This window comes from Neophocaena asiaeorientalis, unplaced genomic scaffold (assembly GCF_003031525.2).
Source record: "Neophocaena asiaeorientalis asiaeorientalis breed wild unplaced genomic scaffold, Neophocaena_asiaeorientalis_V1.1 scaffold114, whole genome shotgun sequence".
In the NCBI taxonomy this organism is placed as follows: domain Eukaryota; kingdom Metazoa; phylum Chordata; class Mammalia; order Artiodactyla; family Phocoenidae; genus Neophocaena; species Neophocaena asiaeorientalis.
Window position 1 is genome coordinate 14,571,937 of NW_020173116.1, and position 7,606 is coordinate 14,579,542.

Genomic DNA, 7,606 nt, shown 5'->3' on the forward strand with positions numbered 1-7,606 from the left:
CCTGAACTTCAGTAATAGCTGGCCTAAATGTGAACTCGGAGACGTCTGGTTTCCTGTGAGCAGTGAGGGTGCGCGTGTCCACCCGCTGCTAGTTTGGCCCAAGCTGCCCGGCTCGCTTCTAACACCTCTCCACCTCCGTCTCACCTTCTGCGAAGCAGGGGCTTAACGCTGATGTTTTCAAAGACCTTTTGTGGCTCTGCCTTCCCTGTTTAGAAATTGCAGCTGTGCAGTTCCTTATTCGAGAAGGGTCTTCAAAACAGAGTGGGCTGAACTGGCCTGCGCGTGGGAAACTGAGGCTGCTGGTCCCTTTTTGTGAATCTGGCTGGAGGACCGAAGGGCACGTGTGCGGGGACAAAGCGCAGGCTGCCTTCTCCATCCCGATCTGACCCACAGATCAGACTGCCGGACTAGGTTGCCGTCCCTGAATTGTCACCCAGTGAAAACTTTTGAGTGCCGGCTACAGCAGAAGCACCGCGCTAGGAGCTATGGACACACAAAGGTAGACCACTCAGAGCCCTGCCCTCAGGGAGCTTGTGAACCAGCAGAGTGATTTTGCAGGTTCACGATCGACGCTCCTCTGGATCGACGCTCCTCTGTGGGGTCCTGTGGGTGGTGCAGGGGAGACCCATGGAAAGTCCTCAAGGCCAGGGAGAATTCATTTCAGATATTCTCGGGAGAGTCAGGTAGCCCTGAGACCGTGGAGTGTCCGCTGAGCAGGGATGGTCCCAGTTGCCGCTGGTAAAGCTCTGTGGCCGCATTGCAGCTGGGGCTGGCACCCTGTCCTCCCCCGACACCAGCCTCCCTTCCCGGGACGGTGCTGTCTTCCAGGGCCTGCGTGAGGCCATGCTGTCAGTTTGCTTAGGATGAACGTGTGGTTTTGGGGTCAACTACTCCGTAATTTTCAGATTATGTAAACTCTGCTTACACGTGATTTATTTGCCTACGACTTTTAGCTCTTAAAAAGAAAAAGAACAAAACTACTTATTGCTGCTTTTAATGGAATGCCGGTGTCAGGAAGCCCACTGATACTTCTAATTCCTTTTTTTTTTCCTAATTGATGACGGTGTAAGTGCATTAAATTGCCGTTACATTTTAATCTAGAAAAGATTTATTTAATCAGATTACCGCTTCGCCTGGATTGGTGATGAATATTGTAAATCCGTCCTGTTCAGGCATTTTGCAGGTTTGTTTTTTATCCTGATTGTCGAGTTTGAAGTGTTTCCTTTGAAACGTGAACTATTTGTTCGCTCCATTATAGATGTTATTTTTTTGTATTTTTTCAAATGCAGTGTTTCAGGTCGTTGACCTCGGCTTCATCTAGTTCCCAAATCATCGTGCCCTTTTAACAGCAAGTCGGTGGACCAGTTTCTGTGTTTCTGTTTAGCATCCGGAAATAATTTAATCCTGGCATTCAAAACAATTCAAATCATAATTAGTGATTTGTCCTCTGTCTCACACTGAACTCGTTTACGGTTCCTCCTTTAACTTTTGATGACGTGGGTTAGTGATACGCTGTAATGAATGCTTTGTGTTTAAGGGAAGCTTAATTTGAGAATAACGAGAATTTAATTTGAACTATGAGTTTTGTGTTGGCCGTTTTAAAGATTGATTGGAATACATTGATTCCTGGCTCTCAGGGACCTTAACAGGAGAAAATTTAATGCCTGCTAAGTAAGTCTTTTTGGGTCTCATTCAAGGAAGCAAGGTCTTTGTTGTCGTTTACAGACTTGTGTAGAGTGTGATTTTATGTGTGTAAGTACAGGTCACGTGTTCTCTGAAGAACAGCAAAAATTGTACTGTTTCAACCAAGTAAATAACCTTATACTGTCGTGTTGAGCTAATCAATAAATGTGTTTATCTCCTTTTGCTGAGTAGACTTTTTACTAATTTTTCCAAAGTACACTTTGTAATTGTTGAAAGGCGTTCATGTTATGCTTTGCATATATGGATTTATGTGTAGTATGTATAGTACATATATATTTTAAAATAAACCTTTAATTTTAGAAACGTCTTAGACTTACAGAAAAATCCCAAAGAGAGTACAGAGAGTTGCCATACCCAGCATCCGGTTTCCACTGTTGTTAACATCTCCCGTTACTCTGGTACACTGGTCACAGCTCATGAAGCAAGACTGGTACTTTATTGTTAACTAAAGTCCATACTTTTCTGGATCTTCTTACTTTTTCCCTAATGGTCTTTTCTGCCCCAGGATCCCATGCTGGAAACCTCATTCCATTTACTCATGGTGTCTCCTGAGGCTCCTCTTGGTTGTGACAGTTCCTAGACTTTCCTCCTTCTGACGATACTTTCAGTGTTGAGGAGGACCAGCCAGGTGTTTTGTGGAACGTTCCTCTGTTGGGATCTGTCTTGTGTTTTTCTCGTGATTAGGCTGGATTACACGTTTGGGGGAGAAGACCACAGAGGGTGAGCACCATTTTCATCACATCCTGTCAAGGGTGCATGATATCAACGTGGCTTGTCCCCACTAACCTTGACTTTCTGGCTAAGGTCGGCTCTGCCAGGATGTCCACTGTGGGCCCACTGGGGAGTGACCCAGGGCTCCTCTGTTTGCGCTGCAGTCTTGGAAGGAAGCCCAATGCCCTCAGAGGTCCGGTGGAGGGAAATGGAGCCACAGCCGTGAACCCTGCCCTGCAAAGGTCAGTCTGGGCCAGAGGAGGGTGGTCCTCAGTGCCCGGCTTGTCTGAAACGGTTCCGTCATGTGTGTGTGTGAGTGAGGGCAGGTGAGTGTGTGCACGTGTGACGATGGGGATGTCCGTGGACTTTGTCCAATTTGGGCAAATAAAAACCAGCAGCAGATCTTCCTGGTTTCGGCACAGGCCCGATGCTTTGCGCTCTGAGATGGCCATCCTGTGCTCAGGCAGACCCGGTGAAGGGGGGCGGAGGCCTGAGATGGTCCTGCACGAGAGGAGGTGCTCAGTGGTGACGGAGGTCCTGCTGCGGTCCCAGCCCAGGGAAGGTGCACTGCATCTGTGGACACAGCCGCTCTGGCGGCCCTTACCAGCTGCCCAGGTGCCCTGACGCGGCTCCAGGTGTGCGTGCTAGCAGATTGGGGCTGCGGGGCGTGGGCTCAGCAGCTGGCCTGGGGAGGGGATGGCGTGGGGCTTTCCTCCAGTGGCTGGTCAGGCGGAAGAGTGGTTGGCCTTCCTCTGGGGTGCAGAGAGGGTCAGGTTTAATAGGGCCGGTAGCCTCTTTCACTTTCCTGTTTGTACCTCCCCTGCCACTGACGGGATGCTTTGAGGGTGGAGGTGGAAGGCGCCCTGTGGGGATACTCCTTACCGTTCCGCCCTCCCCAGAGCTACGTACATTAGAGAGAATCAGTTATGTTCATTCGTGTTCATAGAACTTGTATTAGTGCATTTTGTTTATTAAAATTGACTGCATATAAACATCTGCAGTGGCTTTTTTGAACATTATTTTCTTTAAATCCATGCCTCCGTGTTAAAGTATAATTTATGATTTCTATTTTGACCTGTGGTTTCTGATAATCGTTAAAAAATCTTTCACTGAATTTTTTTGTTTTGACTGGGGTTGTTTATGTGAGTTTTGGCGTCTATGTGTAGAAGAATCATGACATGAAAATGAGAACTCCCACTTTGCTGGGAAACGTTTAAGGACAGCATTTTTGGAATTGGCTGGGCTTGGGTTTTCTTTATAGCAAGTCTGCTGGAAGCAGCGTTCCATATGTAGAAGCAGGGCTGAACAAGGTGGTCTGTTCAGCTTCCTTCCAGCTTCAAGTTGGAAGAGGACTTGCTGGAGGAAACGGTAGTGAGTAGGTGGCAGAGCGTCAAACCAGGGGAGTGGGAAGGAGTGGGGGACTGGTCCAGCCTTGGGCTCCCGGGTCGGGCTCTGTCCTCACATCCGCACGCGTTCCTGTTACAACAGCACAGGAGCCTCTGCTCTGACGGGTCCTCCCTGGGGCCCCGCCCGAGTCTGGAATCTAGGGATTTGTTGAATCAGCCCTGGTTCATGGCATCATGGGAAATTCTGAGTGGTTCCCCAAAGGCGGTTCTTATTCCGGGGGCCCTTTGGGGAGAGGATGGACTTCAGGGGGTCCGTGGCCTTGGGGTGAAAAACTTACATTTTTATCTTCACTAGCTATTAATTAGTGTTTCCTTCCATTGTGAAAGTAGGGAGCACAACCCGTGACGTTCGCGGCCATCAGAGAAACGAGCGGGGCTTTTGCATCACCACGTCGTGGTGGTTGCAGATGGTTGGGATTTGGGCTACTCTCGTCTTCCTTCGATTACGGGGGTTATTAGACCTGCCATACCCTCTTGGTTAGCGTATTCCTAAAGAAGCACATGTGCATCTCATATTCTTTTTTTAAATCATACTTTAGTAACTGTCTTCTCATACAATTGCATAAAATGAAAACCATTTAAAAGCATTCTGAGCGGGAGGCCCTGGGCCTCCCCTTCTGACGGCGGGGAGGGCGTGCATGGCACAGGGCGTGCGCCTGGCAGGTCCGGTGCTGTCTTGTCTGATGACGGAGCTGCTGGGACCCAGGCCTCGGGCCAGAGATGGTCCACATGGGCATCGTGGAAAGTAATTTAATTCTGTTGCCTCACAGAAGTCTCTCCAGTCACGCGGTGATGACAGAACATCCCCCAAGCGCATAACATAAAATCCTTTGTCTGTAAGAAAAACCTAAGAACAATTGTACTTAAATCAGATAGAAGGCCTAGTCATTGTTTTTGTAAATTTGATTATTTCAATCGTCATAGTGGGAAAATACATATCCGTTTATTATCTGAAAAAAAATGAATGTAAATAGTGTTCTGGGATTTGGGATGAGTTAATAGCCTAGTGATTGGGTTGGGTTGTGCATTCGGGACTTAGGGGTTTAGAGTAACTTCCAGCGTCAGGAAACTGTCAGGGACTTTTAAAAATCTCTCGCATTAAAGAGTTTGACTTTTTGGTTCTCGGGTGTTAATGGCAGAAGGGTCCCTGGAGTCTTTGACCCCGTATTAAACAGAAATACGTTATAAAATAAGAAGTGGCTTGGAAGAAGAGTTGGTGCACGGAGCTGTGACTACCAGCTGCGGGGCTGTGGAGGACGCTTCCTCAAGAACGAACACGTCAGTAACGACCGCAGACCTTTACCAAACATTCCGTCTGCCCTCCCCTAATATTGCTCTTGACTGCGCCCCTGCAGGCTGCCTCCGCCCCGTGTAAATAGGGAATTTATCCGAGTGTGGTCCTGGCGGCCTTTCTGGAGCGTTTTCACGTGGGTGTGTTGTATTTGCACACGTGTGCGGTGACCCTTGGTGGCGGCCGGCTGGGCGTCTTCACCAGGCAGGTGGGGGGGCGCAGCAGACACCCGCATCCCTAACGCATCGGCATCCCTAAGGCACCCGCATCCCTAAGGCACCCGCATCCCTAAGGCACCCACATCCCCGCTGTGCCTGCCTCTCTCCCAGCTGCCCTTCCCTAGGGGCAGAATGGTCCCCGTCACTTGCTCTGGTCTCCGCAGGTACGTTTGCAGCACTGCCAGGTACGAATATGAACGTGCGGGCTGAACACACACCTTCCCATATGAGACCTGGCTTTTTGAGACATCTTTTCTGGCACTGCTCTTTTTGTCTTTTTTTGGTGGAGTTTCTTTTAATGATAAAGGCAACCTACTAACTCTTAAAGACCGTATTTAAAAAGGAAAATGCTTCCTGTCACCGTAACATCCTAAAAGAGAGACATTTCACGTTTGTCATTAGTCCTTGAAATTATGTGTGACCATTTGTACAGTTTCATATTCTTCTTAATATGAGCATTTTCCCACCTTATTAGTAATTTGGTGATGTTTTCTTGTTGCCCAATATCCCGTAGAGGGACAGCGCCCTCAGTAGTGTAAGCTGCTTCCCGCTGACTTGGTCATTTAAATTTCTGCTCCAGTAGATGAGGTGCCTGTGTGCTCCTTTATATTTCTTTTCTTCTACTGAGCTGTTCCTTGACATAAGTTCCTCGGCGAGGGGTTGCAGAGTTAAGTGGTATGGATGTCTTTATGGTTCTTGATAGGTGTTTCCAAAACCCCCCCTTCTAAAGGGGCCGCACCAATTCTCGGTCAGGTACAAGCATCAGTGTCCCCCAGGGTGTGACAGGCACCCCCCTCTGGACAGGCACGTGGAGTCGACGGGTTCCAGAAGGCCTCACCTCAGAGTGACCGTGAAACAGGGCCAGAGCTCTCTGCTGTCAGAACTCCCTCCCGGTCATCCGAAGGCCAAGCTTGGAGCTTACTTCCTAGCTGGTGGCTGTTCTTTTTTTTTTGCGGTACGCAGGCCTCTCACCGTTGTGGCCTCTCCCGTCGCGGAGCACAGGCTCAGCGGCCATGGCTCATGGGCCCAGCCACTCGGCGGCATGTGGGATCTTCCCGGACCGGGGCACGAACCCGTGTCCCCTGCATCGGCAGGCGGACTCTCAACCACTGCGCCACCAGGGAAGCCCTGGTGGCTGTTCTTGAAAGGACTCTGTGACAGCATCTGGAGTGTCCCCAGCATGTCTTGGTCCTTTGAGGGTGAATTTAGTTTTTGTTAGGAACGGATCATTCTTTGGAGCCTTGTTTGGGGCGTAAAGGGGGTGATGGAATAGGATTAGCTTGGTTTTGGTCACTGGCCAAGTGAGACAGAGGTAACGGGACCACTCTTGTTTAAACAGTAATCTGATCTCGAAGGACCATTTCAGAGAAAGCGTTGCAAGACGTTTCCTGTACGTTTGCACGCCTAGGAGAGGTACGTGGGAAGAGGGTCTCTAGCCGGCTGTGAGCTGGCTGTTGTCCGGTAACAGGTGAAGTGCCCAGGTGAGCCGTGCAAGCTCCAGAGATGACACAGCCGCATGGTTTGGAGCCGCCGTGTGTGGTTCCCAGAGGAAGGTGACTGATGGCATCCGGGCCTGACGGTCCTCACTGCCCCGCAGCCGGCTGTGCTCCCTACCAGGCAGGACTCCCTGAAACGACAGCCCTGCTTCTGTGTCGGGTTTCCATGACCAACCCTAGTCGGCTCAAGGCAGAGTAGAGATCACTTTATCGTGTACCCTTTAAAAAGATTTTCAAAGAAAGTGAAGGAATGAAGGGGGGGAGGGGAGCACGAAGCGGGCAGGGATGGGCAGGGGCCCGGCCGTTCCAGCTGCGGGGTGCTGGGGGCCACAGGGAGGGGGCAGACTCCACGGGTTTCTGTCTCCCTCGCCTCCTAGTTTCGATGCTCTTTTGCGCTTGCGCTGCATCCCCTGGGGGTTTATCCACCAGGCCCCCCTTCAGGGTGATCCGTGCAGAGAAGCCAGGAGTCAGGGTCCCCAGGTGCACAGCCTGGCTGCCTCGCTCGGTCCCCACACCTCCTTTCCTCGGCCTTCCCTCCGCCTGGAGGGCGGGTGGGATTTTTCCCCCAAACCATTTCCATCTGTAGTGAGTCTTAGATTCATGAGCCAATATTTTTAAAAGTGTTCAGATTAGTTTGATAATTGACTGGAGCCTTCCTGCTGCATTTTCCTGCTGTGCTGAGACTGTCGGTCAGAGTCGGGAGTGGAGAGAAGGCTGGCGTGGGTACCTCGTCCAAGAGGACCTGGCACCTCGAGTACGGCAGCACTCACCCCCCCCCCC

The 7,606-nt window shown here is 50.4% G+C and overlaps 1 protein-coding gene across 1 annotated transcript in view; it reads left to right on the top strand.

Annotated features, from left to right (window-relative positions):
* The first annotated feature begins 2,240 nt into the window (after positions 1-2,240).
* Positions 2,241-7,606, top strand: part of NCK2 (NCK adaptor protein 2) — a 120,429-nt gene continuing 115,063 nt past the window's right edge. The window contains exon 1 of the mRNA XM_024743978.1: positions 2,241-2,657. The gene's annotated coding sequence lies outside the window, so the exon portion shown is untranslated. The remainder of the gene's footprint in view (positions 2,658-7,606) is intronic.